We start from the raw sequence: 13,363 nt of genomic DNA, 5'->3' as shown, positions 1-13,363 counted from the left end.
GGGGGGGGGGGGGGATAAACAATGTCACATTTCATTGGGTATGGGAGAATTGCTCCCGAAGGAGGATCTTTCAGGTCAACTATGCCTAAGGATTACAGAAATATATATTTATAAATATTAGTAAACCCTACATGAAAATGCACGTGTGGTAATATATTTAGATACTTTCACCCAAATAAATTTTTTTAATTAATTAGGTACAAAATCATATCCTATTATTTAGGAATACTAACATTCAAATATTGGTTACATTGCTTAAGAGAATATATTTTGCTCATAAATGAAGTCCTAAACTAACTAGATTACCATTACTTTCAGCTTTTAAAAAATGCATTGTAGAATGCTACTGACATAATATTGTGTTTGTTAATATTTAAGCGATAGAAAAAGAAAATTTGGTGGGGGAAACTTCATTTTCAACAACTGAAAAAGGCCAACACTAATTATTTTGGGCTAATGGTCAGATAAAAGAATCTTTAATACATGAGATTCAGAGTCTATCTATAAAATTGGAATAATCAAAGGGCCCAATACAATCCATTTTAGCAAGCTCTACTTTTTCCTTCGCTTTTGAATTGAGAGTGCTTTAATGTTCTATCACCGAAGTCCTTCATTAGGCTTCATCTCTACCTTTCATTAAGTCTGCATGAACTCCAGCAGAATACTCCCTCTCCTGAATCAGCAAGGAACCACCAATAAAGAAATTAAAACATAATTACAAGAGGGCGTCTATAACATTAAGTTCAAAGGAGATTAAGGCAGTGTTTGGTTTGCATTCTTGGAATGCATTCTCAACCTAGAATGAGAATGTAGGTAGGGTAAGTAAAGGGCATTAGGATCCTCTCCAACGTGCATCGGACGGTTAAGTATGCCTAGGTCCTCCCAACCATCCGATGTGTGTAGGGCGTTGAACACATTGGAGACGAGCCAAATCCAAGTATAAGGGAGTAATAGAAATTTTCCCTTGATTTTATTGAACAATAAATATCATATTCCTTTATTCGTTTCTGATGTCTTTTTTTTTTTTTTTTTTGGTAATACTTTCTTTCTATTCAGAACATCTTAATATGAGTTGTGAACATAGTTTTAAAATTGGATTGAATCAGTCAAAATTTCTGGGATCGGATTCATATCGATCTTGACTGACCCACTGGTACAATCTAAGGATAAAAATGTCCAAAGACTAACACAATTTTTTTTTTTTTTAATACAAGAATAAATCCATCGGATCTAATCTGATTAGAACCAGTCCAAATCGAAATCAATCCCTGAATTTTAAAACCTTGGTTGTCTTTCAAAGAGAATCCAAGCAGGTAACGAGCACCACAAATACCATATAATTCCTTCTAAGATTAACTAATTAACCTGGATAAATACTCATGGATTAAAGACATAGTCAACGCCACAGGGAGCAGACTTGGTCTCCAAGGAGGACAGAAAAGGCTTGGGGGGGTGGATTTAGGTCAACTATGCCATAATATTACAAGAGCAGGGTATTATCACATATATTTTTTTTGGGGGGAAAAGAGTGGTCCTTGGTGGCGTGATCTCTATGCCTAAACACAAAAGATGGTGAAACCACATCCCATTATTGTGAAATCCAAAATGTGCATCCTTTTTTTATACCTATATAGGACATGAATTAATTTTCCAATTAATTTTGTGACTTGCAGCCTAAGTATGCAGAATGTGTATCTTCAGTCCATATATCATTTTCTAACTAAAAAGCAACTGGGAGACCACGAATGAACAAGCCTTTTTATCTCTCTCACCATTCGTTGGAAAAGTCTCTCTCTCTCTCTCTCTCTCTCTCTCTCTCTCTCTCATATTTTGTTTCCACTTGAGTGATATGATTTTGAAGCCTCACTAGCAGAGTTGAACCATGTGATTTGATTTCTTTTCAGGGAGAGAAAATTCCAATCAAATGAATCGCATATATTGTTACCCACTCAACATGCCTAAAGGTAAGTTTAATTCCACTCTTGGGCTTGTTATGTATCTAGCTGTTACTAACAGAGAAGAATTTGATAATAATCAGTTGCAGAAACCAAGACACCAAAGCTTGGAGCCAAGGAGAGAAAAGAACAGAAGAAGAAGGAAAAGCATCAGAAGAGGAAGAAAAACCTAATCAACAATAATAGTAAGAAAGTTGAGAATTACATAACACCAAGGCAAGACCTTCCTGACCAAGTAGATATTTCTAAGAAACACTATAAGCTAGATTGCTATAATCGCCACGAGGGATGTGTCTCCAAGATATGGAGAGCAGCACCCAGAGATTGCAGCTCAGCCCAACAATCTCCTTACTGGCTTGTTCTTCCTCATCAGGAAATGATCAATAGAACCAAACCCTACATTGGTGTAACTGGTTGTTCCATTCATTTAGAATTTGATGTTTCTTCTAGATTGGGTTTTATACTTCATGGAGGGAGGAGCATTGAATACCAATGGGTTGAAGAAGATTGCACCCCTGTGGGCCCATATTCATCATCTGATGAACAATTTAAGTTTACAAACGCCATAGCATTTGAAGAAAAGCTCTATGTATTGAGTTTGCAGGGAACACTAGGAGTCATAGATGTTGTCTTGGATCCTAAACAGAAGTTAAGAGCCAAAATATCAATAATCCCAGGTGTAAAAAGAGCTATTCCTTCTAATAGTTCAAAGGGTTTCAGAGAATATCTACTGCAATCTTATGGGGAGTTACTGCTAGTTCTTCTTGTATCTAGGAGATCAATGAATGAAGTCGATGATATCGACGTTTTTCGGTTTGATCTTACGAGGGAGAAAGGGTGGATCAAGATTGAGAGCTTTGGGGATCGGATATTGATTGTGGAACACCAATTTTGTAGGGTTTTCTCTCCAACTCCTAGCTGGTCTGTTCCAAAGATAAAAGGGTTATCTGCAAGACAATCTGGTATTGAGTGTCCAAGGAACTGCATCTACTTCACCCATCAGCCAGGAGCCGAATGGTGGTTGTTTGATGTTGGAAGCAGAAGTATATCTCCTGCTTAGGGTGTAGAGAGTTTGTGTCATTTACTGTTGGATGTATTAATGTGTGTTTAGATCTGTTTTGAACCTTAAGCATGTGTTTGTGGAAATTGTGATGGATTTATGTATTCAATTAAGGGTCCAACTATTGTTTCAATGTAAAATCTGTAGAAATCAAAATGAAAAAGGGTACAAAATTTTCATTAATCCATTATTTGTTTTACCTGTTTTCTATTGCATGACTGAATTTTCAGACCATCTAGACATACCTAGATGTCATTCAAAGGATTAAAATTTTGAATTGGTAACTATTAAAAAAAAAGAAGGGAAAAGCCTATATGGTGAGATCACTAGTTGAGATATGCCACAAAACTAATTACATGTGGCTTATCAAGGACCCCAATATTTGGATGTATACGGTGTATGAGACTTTCGTATGTGTGAGGTTGGGGGTAAGAATTATGCAGTTTTACCCATAGAATGTCAAGAGGCTATTTCGACTGCTTGACCACTAGGTTACAACATTCGTATACCTTACCTTTGGATCGCTTGCCCCTTAAAGGACTCCAATACTTCTAACCAAAAAAAAAAAAAAACTTCCCCATACCAACACCATTCAATGGTCAACACCTGCTAAATGAACAATATCTGTGACTATACATATGTGATGGAGAAGAACACAAGTACCACATGAGGTAAGTTAATTTCAAAACCATAAAGTTCCCAAGACATAAATCAAATTGAAAAATAGAATAAAATCCATTTTGCCTAAATTTGAGGCGATCAAGATATACTAAACATGTCATGTTGAGCACTATGTTTGACTCAAGGGCTTATCACTGAAAAAAATTGAGAATGCCCTTCAGATCACAACAAATCAACCTAGAAAAAAAAAATTCATGCGAAAACAAATCAATAGTGAATGCGTTGAAAAAATAAAAATAAAATGAAAAAAATATGATACAAATGATGAAATATAAATCCATTAATAAAACTCTAATTTAATGGTGAAATTATATTACGAGTCAAAAAAATTTGCTGACGAATTTGAGTCACTAAGCTGGATAATTCTTATAAATTGAAGGCCAAGTCAGAGACATTAATTTCATTGAGCTTGGGAGACTTATTGCTCCCCACGGAGGTCAGGTCAGAGGACACAAAAGGGAACAATCTTTTAAGGCTGCATTTGGTAACATTCTAAAAAAACGTTTCTAGAGTTCTTTTGTTCAATGGGAACGAAAAAAAAAAAACGTTCGGTGCATTTATGGTGTGTTTCGTTTTTTTTTTTTTTAACAAAAGTGAAAAAAATGAGAATTTACGGAACGACAAAAGTAGTTTATCTTTCCCGTTTCTTCAAAAAAAAAAAAAAAAGACATTTTGACACAGAAACTGGGATTTCCGTTTTTGACACGAAACATCGTTTCTGGAACAGAAATGTTACCAAACGCAACCTAAGAGTCAACTATGACCAAGGATTAGATTAAGTATTTTATAATAATATATTTGGTGTTTATTACATAACATGTAGTCCTTGAGCCTACAATCATCATCTAAAATGACACGAACCGTTTCATGAAAAAAAAAAAAAGCTTCTCTAGTATATTATATTTATTTTGATTTTTCATGTAAATATCAAATAAATAGAGTTCCTGGACTTGGCTTGATATTCCTTGTCACTCTTAAAAATATATTCAACGGGTGGAGTTGAATCACTAATTAACCCAAATAAATACTCATTGATAGGAACCGAATCCCATATGGGATCTGGATCGTCTATAGCGCACCATTGCGCTACATCTTGTGTAGCTCAGTATCACAACTTAAAACGTGGAGTTTTCGAAATGAAAAGTCTAGGATTATTGAGAGTGTAGGAAATGCAATGTACATGAAAAACACAGAGTTTCAAATACTTCATGACAATTGCTCGTTTTGGCTCTTCCCAGTCCATTGCTTCGACGGCGGCTCTAGCGCCAGCAAGCAAAGTTTCCGCCATGCCTTCCTTGGAGCGTTGCCGCTCTGAAGGTTCCCTATCGTTTCCGAAGTCCCCGATTATCTCTTTGGCCGTCTTTCTATTTTTATTTGTTCTTCTCTACCCTGATTCGGTTCTCTAGATCCGATTGTGAGATAATGACATCGCAAACCCTATTTCCATTATTTCCTCTCTCAAACCGTTGTTCGTTCTCTGATGTTTTTCCTAAAACACAATCCCGTTGCCGTCAACAAGAATGAGATGCATTTCTTCCATCCCTGAGATCTACGTATTTGGGAAGAGGTTAGCAAGGAGGGAGATCAAAGAACTTTATAGGCGACCAGCATCTGGACTTTTCGGTGCTACGAGCGCCTGCTGAGTAGTTTTTCCTCTGGTTGCCATGCTTTGTTTCTGTTGAAGCCCCTCTTGCGTTACTAAACCAGCCAAAAAAAAAAAGAGGAAAAGTTACAAAGAGAATCAATGCTGTAGAACACAAGGAACTAATCGGGAAGTATTTTGAGAAAAAAAAAGATCTGAATTCTATTTAAATTCTTGGGCCAACATCAGAAAATTCTGGCATGTGTTTTTTCCATTGAAAAAGAATTCTTGTTCTGTATCTGTTAATGTATAAACTCACACCAGTATCTTGAGATGAACAATCACAAGGAATTAAAAAATGTTGAAGAACAGAGGAAGTAAAGGAAGGGAAGGAAAAGAAGATGAATACTTACCTTGTGAAACAGTAGAAGCTGAGAGTTGGGATCTTCTGTTGAAAGTTTTAAATTTACGAAAGCCATAAGATTCGGAGGAAAGATCTATGCATTGAGTTTTCAGGGCAAGCTCGCAATAATCGATGTTGTCAAGGATCCTAAACAGAATTTAAGAGCCAAAATGTCAATAATACCTGGTTTGAAAAGAGCCATTCCTTCTGTTTCTGCAAACTGTTAAAGGGTTTTAGAGAATAACTAGGGGAATCTGACGGGGAGATGCTGCTAGTTTTTCTTGTTTCTAGGAGATCAATGAATGTAGTTGATGATGTGGAAGTGTTCAGGCTTGATCTTACCAGCAAGAAAGGGTGGATCAAGATTGAAAGCCTTGGAGATCGGACATTGATGATGGAACAACAATGTTGCTGGGTGTTCCCTCCACCTAGGCTTTCACCTAAACAAGAAAGACGGTTCTCTGCAAGTCAGTTTGGTTTTGATGAGTGTCCAAGGAACTGCATCTACTTCACACATCAGGAAGGCGGCGAATGGTGGGTGTTTGATTATGGAAGCAAAAGAATCTCTCCCATTAGGCTATAGATTACAACAACAATATTCAAAACCTTATCTCAACTTAATAGAATCGACAAAAGCTGTAGATTCTGATTCCTAATTTTCGAGGTGGGATGTTGCTAGGATGTGTTGTTATTCAATTATACAGTACTGTTGGATGGATTAGTAATGTGTCCAATTGTTGTTTCAATGAAAGATCTGTAGAAATTAAACTAATAAAAGAAAAAAGGGGTTCTGTTTCAGCATCTCCTTCAGTCCTTGCACTGTTTCATCATCTTCTTGTACCCTGTAAACAGTGGTCAAGGATCCATGTGGAAATCGCTGTACTGACTGACCTGTGGTGCTGTCCCTAATGGGTCGAAACTTGAGACCATAGTTAAATCGGAAATAGCAAAAACATGTTTAGTATAGACATGTTTTTATTAGAGTAAACACCAACAAATATAAAGAAAACAAAAGAGAGAGATTCACATAGATTTAATGTGGTTCAGACATCGATTTGGTGTGTTACATCTTTGGGTGAAGAAGAAGATGTTTCACTATAATTGAAAAAAAGTTAAATTGGAGAATTTCTCAAGAGCACCCAAATCGCGGCAAGAAAATCGCCTAGAAACCCTAACACGAAAAATGCCTCAAATTTCAGTACTTGCTCAACAAGACGATAGAACATTATATACTCCTCCAACTCGGATCAGTACATCAATTCACAGTCGATCGAGTCATACCTTTATAACAGACCCACGATATCATCACATATCTCAGATAAAATCCTATTCGGGTCAACATTCCATCCTTCCACTCATGCCCAAGTCTAAATTTTAGTAGGTAGAGTCGAGTCACTAATTAATTAACCTAGATAATACTCTTGAATTAAAGGCAAGGTCAGCATTGCTTTTCATCAATTATCAGACTTGCTCCCCAAGTAGAACTTACAACTCGAGAGGATGCACCTTTAAGACTTGCTTCCCAAGGAGGACAAAGGACCCGAGGTGAGAGGATATACACACCCAGGAACATATATAGTATTCGAGGGGATGCACCTTTAAGGTCAACCATGCCATGCCCAAGGATATTACATGAACAGAGCATAAACAGAAGGTGCTATATATTTTTATATCTTTATAGAAGAAAAAAAAAAGCTGATATACATACATTAATTTCCCAATTAATTTTATGACTTGCAGACTAAGTATATATGAAGTATATCTTCTTTCCCTATCTTTGAAGGTCCAGCCGAGTTCGTGTATGATAGTACTCTAGCTATTATCCATTCTGTGGTTGAAAGAATCTTGAATCTCTTCTTCCATGTGCCTGGCATGTTCTAATGGATAGTCATTTTTCACTGTATATCTTTCGTCTAAAAATAATTTTCTAAGAAAAATAATAATAATAATAACTTGCAGGCTACTATAACCAAACCTTTTTAACTGCCTCACCTTTAGTTGGAAATTTGTGAGTTCAGAACCAGAGTGCTCTCTCTCTCTCTCTCTCTCTCTCTCTCTCATCTTTGTGTCTCTCAACAGGTAAAATACTCTAAATTTGGGGGTTTTTTTTTTCCATTTTAGTGATTGGATTTTGAAGCCTCAATACTGGAGTTTATTAAAGCACAAATTGATTAAGTTTTCTTGCTGTGCGAGCTAACGTGTCAAAGCATGTTAATGTGCAACAATGCTCTACGATCAGCTCAGCGTTGTTTCTTTTGTCTATGATCAACTAGGACACGAATCCAGCAAGCAACAGCAACACTTTACTCCGCCTAAGTGTGTTAATGTATGCACTGTAATTTTTCAGCTTGTTCTGGCTCGCTAGCCATTGCTTGGTTCTGGCTCTGATCATTTGAGGTAGCCTTAGCTGCTGCAATCATTTTATTTATTTTAAATTTTACTAACACAAATAAATATTACAACTTTTTTTTTTTTTTCATAGGGAGGAAAAGAATCCAATCAAATGAAGAAGAGAAGAAAAGAAGAGGAAGGAGAAGGAGATGAACAAGTGGAAAAATCAAATCAACTATTACCAATGGAGAGAATAATGGGCATTCCTGACCAATTAGTCAATGGTAGGAAAAACAGTTTCCTCAAGCTCTGGGAAGGCAGTGTCTCCAAGATATGGAGAGCAGCACCCAGAAGTTGCAGCTCTGCCACCCTGCAATCTCCTCATCGGCTTGTTCTTCCCCATCAAGAAATGATCAATACAACCACAACCAAAACCTGTATTTGTAAAACTGATTGTTACATTCGATTAGAATTTGATGATTCTAAGTTGGGTTTTACACTCCATGGAATCAAACGCATAGAGGGAAGATCTGGTGTACAATGTTGGATTGAGGAAGACTCCATCATTCTTGTCACCCCAAATTCATCATCATTGAATGAAGAACAATTTAAACTTACAAATGCCATTGGATTTGAAGGAAAGATCTATGCATTGAGTTTGCAGGGAACACTCGCAGTTATCGATGTCGTTGTCGATTATGATGATCCTCAACTAAAGTTAAGAGCCAAAGTTTCAATAATAAGAGGTGTAAGAAAAGCCATTCCTTCTGTTTCTGCAACATGTTCAAAGGGTTTCAGGGAATATCTACTGGAATCTGATGGGGAGATACTGCTAGTGTTTCTTGTTTCTAGGAGATCAATGAATGTAGTAGATGATGTTGAAGTGTTCAAGCTTGATCTTAGCAGGGAGAAAGGGTGGTGGATCAAGATTGAAAACCTTGGAGATCGGACTTTGGTTGTGGAACATAAAGGCTGTTGGGTGTTCCCTCCACGTTTGTTTTCAAGGAAAGAAGAAAGATGGTTCTCAGCAATTCAATCTGGTTTTGATGAGTGTCCAAGGAACTGCATCTACTTCACACATAGGCCAGGCACCGAATGGTGGGTGTTTGATTTTGGAAGCAAAACTATGTTTCCTGCTTAGTGTGTTTAGACTCCAGATCTGTGTGAACCTAATCATGTGTTTGTGGAAATTGTGGTTAATTTAGAGTTTGATTGATTTTCAATTAAGCTTCCAATTGTTGTTTCAATGTAAGATCTGTACTCCAGATTAAATTAAATGAAAGAAAAATGGGTTCAGTTTTAAGTTCGACAATATGTTTCATCATCTCCTTCAATCCTTATGCTGTTTCATCATCTCCTTGCACCCTGCAAACAGTGGTTAGTTCAGGTTTCCGTACCCCGTGAAAATTGTTGTACCACCTGACCTGTGATGCTGTCCTCGATGTGTCGTAAGTTTGGCCCTGACGGCCCGAATCCACCTTGAGCCCGAACCCTGCCTAACCTGGTTATGAAGGTCAATCCAATCTAGTTCGGCTTGATTTTAACCCTAATCTATTATTGTATTTAGTAATAGTGTTCTCTTCCCCTAGTATTTAATGTATTTTTAAAACCCTAGTTCCATAATCCCTTTTCTCCTTACAATCAAAACGCACAAACTCTTGACTCATCCCTCTCCCGAAGTTTTCTCCCCTATCTGTCCATCTCAAAGATCATGTTCATCTCTCTACTTTCTTGCTTTTTTTTTTTTTTTTTTTTTTTTTTTTTTCTGGTAATAGTATACTTTGTAAATGTGAATAATGATTTGGGAGTTTGCTTGTCACTATACGTTGGTTAAGTTTTGTTCTCTGTATGACTTCAACCCATATCATGTGTTACACAAGTCACATACTTTTACCTATTGAGCTAAGACGACCAAATGGTCAAACTATGTCTCCCTTTTCTTTACATAGGGTATCTTTGTGTCTCTTATCATGTACTGATGTGAACTTTATATACAATTGCAATCATGAAGAATTAGGCCAAATTTGGCCTATCCAATTTTTGGGAGACGTGGTGATGCCAAGCGATTAAAATGTCTATCTTATAACCAAATTGACAACCTTGCTTGCTGAATAATTAATAGATTAGGGTTGGGCAAAGCATGGTCATAGCCTTAACATCTCCCCAACCCCTCTCCTTTTGTAAGTATAGGCTTAACATTTGTGATCCTTTGTAGGAAAAAAAAAATTAACAAAAAAATACAAGACCAGCTAAGGTCAACTCGACCCAAACTTGACGGGGGTCAAGGTTGAGCTTGAGCATAAATCCAAAAGGTTAAGTTGGGCATGGATTGAATTTTGGGGACCTAGGGTTGAATTGGGGTTTGAAGAAACCTGGTTGGTGTCAAGGTTGGGTCTAAGCGTAAACCCGCAAAGTTAAATTGGGCATGGATTGAATTTTGGAAACCTAAGGTTGAATTGGGGTTTGAAGAAACCTGGCCCAATCATGTAGACATAATTTTAAACAGCACAAAACTTGAAAGGGACATAGAAAACACCTAAAGCTAAGAGAAACTTTTCAGTTGTTTTTACTTTTTTTTCAAATGAAGTCGTTACTCGTTCGTATACAATCATCATCCAAAAATGACATGAATCGTTCAATGGAAAAAATGATTCTCTTATACGTTTTACTTATTTTGATTTTCATGTAAACGTTAAATAAACAAAGTTACTTGACCCTTGACATTCCTTCCTTTCACTCATGCCCAAGTCAAAATTTTAGTAAATGGAATGTAGTCACTAATTAATTAACCTAGATAAATACTCCTGGATTAAAGGCAAAGTCAGCATTACATTGATGATCAATTATTAGAGACTTGCTCCCCAAGGAGAACAGAGCACAAGGGGGGGCATGGACCTTTAAGGTCAACCTCTCCAAGGATTAGAGGACCGTGGCATTAACACAATATATGATTTCTCTGTTATAAAGAATGGATCTTATTGCTCCCCACATAGGACAGAGGACACGAAAGGATGGATCTTTAGGGTCAATCAAGCCCAAAAATTAGATTAAGTAATTTATAATAATATATTTGGTATGGTACCTTACATAAAATATGAGAGCAGACTTGCTCTCCAAGGAGGACAAAGGAGTACTAAAGGACCCGAGGTGGGTGAATATTCAAAGTCAACAAGGATATTGTCCAAATAAATGGTTTTTTATTGGGAAAAAGAGCACTACCGATTGTGTGGTCATTGCATCAATGTTCAAGTTAATAGGGATGTACACACAGACATTCAATCAGAGGAATAGAGGCATCTTTTCATTGCATCTTATGTCTAGACGTTGAAATTGCAATCAAAAATGCTTTTTTTTTTTTTTTTTTTTTAATTTCTTTATAGAGAAAAACGATTGCTATACATTCATTAATATTTTTGGTAGAATATAAATGCATTAATTTTGTGACTTGCACTCCCAAGCATATAGCGGTGGATATCTTTGTCTTTGTATCATTTTCTAGAAAAAAAAACTTGGAGGCCACAAATGAACATACCTTTTTATGTCTCACCCATTGTTGGAAATTTGAGAGTTCAGTGCCATACCTCTCTCTGTCCCTCTCTCTCTTTGGTGTGTGTGTGCCTTCGCCAATAGGAAACATACTCCTGATTTCTTATTTTCATTTTAGTGATTTGATTTTGAAGCCTCAGTACTATTAGGGAGGCCAGATCCTCTTCTTAACCATTTCCTCCTGCAACAATCTCACACCATTTAAGGAATGTGGGGGTCATCTCTGAGTGTGGAGGCTCATCACACCCAATACATAGTGTGTCACGGTCCAGGAGAGCATTCGGTCACCACTACTAGAGTGTTTTTTAGAGGATAAAGGGGGTCAAATCGGACTCACTTCCATTTAAATGCTTGATCTTTGAGCCCCAACTTCTTGTCTTTTTTATGCACATTTTTTTCTTGGATAAACTTTACCTTCACAACTTATTGCATGGATCAAAGGGATGAGACCCGTGCACCGGTGTAGGAAAACGAGTGCAGACCAAGTCCTCGTATGAGAATGATTCTCATACGGTGTTTGATTTACACTTGGACCCCACTTAATCTCTCTCTTCTTTTAATTAGTTTTTATTCTGAGTGGAATCCAAGTGTAGATCAAACACCTCGTGCGTGGACTTGATCCACCCTCTAGGAAAACTAGGTCTTTTTCTCATTTTTTTTTTTTTTTTTTAATTTATAGGGAGAAAAAATTCAATTAAATGAAGCCCATAAATTATTACCCACCAAAAGAGAAGGAGAAGGAGAAGGAGAAGGAAAAGAACCGGTGGAAAAGGCCAACAACTAACTACTGGGAATGGGTAGAAGCATGGGCAGATCTTCCAGACAAAATCTTCAATGCAAGAACATACTTTTGTCTCCCACCCAGGGAAGGTGGCATCTCCAAGATATGGAAAGCAGCACCCAGAGGTTCCATCTCTGCCCAGAAATCTCCTCATTGGCTCGTTCTTCCTAATCAAGAAATGATCAATACGGTCAAACCCTTCATCTCTAAAAGTGACTATTATTACTATCAGTTATATTTTGATAATTCTCCCTTGGGTTTTAAACTCCGTGGATGGAAATACAAAAATACATACCAATAGATTGAAGGAGACTTCACCTCTGTTGGCTCAAATTTATGGATGTCTGATAAGAATTATAAATTTACAAACACATAGCATTCAGAGGAAATTTTTATGTATTGAGTTTGCAGGGAACACTGGCAATCATTGATGTTCTTGAGGATCCTCAACAGTTAAAAGAGTTAAAATCTCAATTATAAAGAGTGTAAGAAGTGTCATTCCTTCTGCAACCTCTTCAAAGGGTTTCAGAGAATATCTAGTTGAATCTAATGGAGAGATTCTACTAGTTTTTCTTGTGTTTAGGAAGTCGATGAATGTAGTAGATGATGTAGAAGTGTTTAATCTTGGAGAAAACAAGATTGAAAGACTTGGAGATCGAATATTGATTATGGAACACAAATGTTGTTGGGTTTTTCCTCCACGTCTTCATTCACCAAGACATTAAAGATTGTTCTTGATCTGCAAGTCAAATTGGATTTGATGAGTGTCCAAGGAACTGTATCTACTTCACACATGAGCCAGGTGGTGAATGGTGGGTGTTTGATTATGGAACCAAAAGAATCTCTCCTGCTAAGGCTGTAGCTTCATCTGCTTCATAATTTTCAAGGTGGGATGTAGCTAGGATGTGTTTATTATTCAATTATGCAGTACTGTTGGATGGACTAATTTCTGTTTAGATCTGTTTGAACCTAAATAAGCATGTGTTTGTGGAAAAGAAAAAGGGGTTCAGTTTTTTTTTTTTTT

General features: G+C 37.0%; 1 long non-coding RNA gene across 1 annotated transcript; it reads right to left on the bottom strand.

The window, feature by feature from the left end:
- Positions 1 to 4,707: 4,707 nt before the first annotated feature.
- Positions 4,708 to 6,427, bottom strand: LOC122082839. Its single transcript, XR_006141414.1, has 2 exons — positions 5,692 to 6,427; positions 4,708 to 5,394 (listed from the first exon to the last, which is right to left on the bottom strand). It is a non-coding gene; the product is annotated as an uncharacterized LOC122082839 (long non-coding RNA).
- Between the last annotated feature and the right edge of the window lie 6,936 nt (positions 6,428 to 13,363).

This window comes from Macadamia integrifolia, chromosome 6 (genome assembly GCF_013358625.1).
Source record: "Macadamia integrifolia cultivar HAES 741 chromosome 6, SCU_Mint_v3, whole genome shotgun sequence".
Classification (NCBI taxonomy): domain Eukaryota; kingdom Viridiplantae; phylum Streptophyta; class Magnoliopsida; order Proteales; family Proteaceae; genus Macadamia; species Macadamia integrifolia.
Note: the sequence above shows the minus strand (reverse complement) of the source record. Positions and strands in the feature narration are given on the sequence as shown.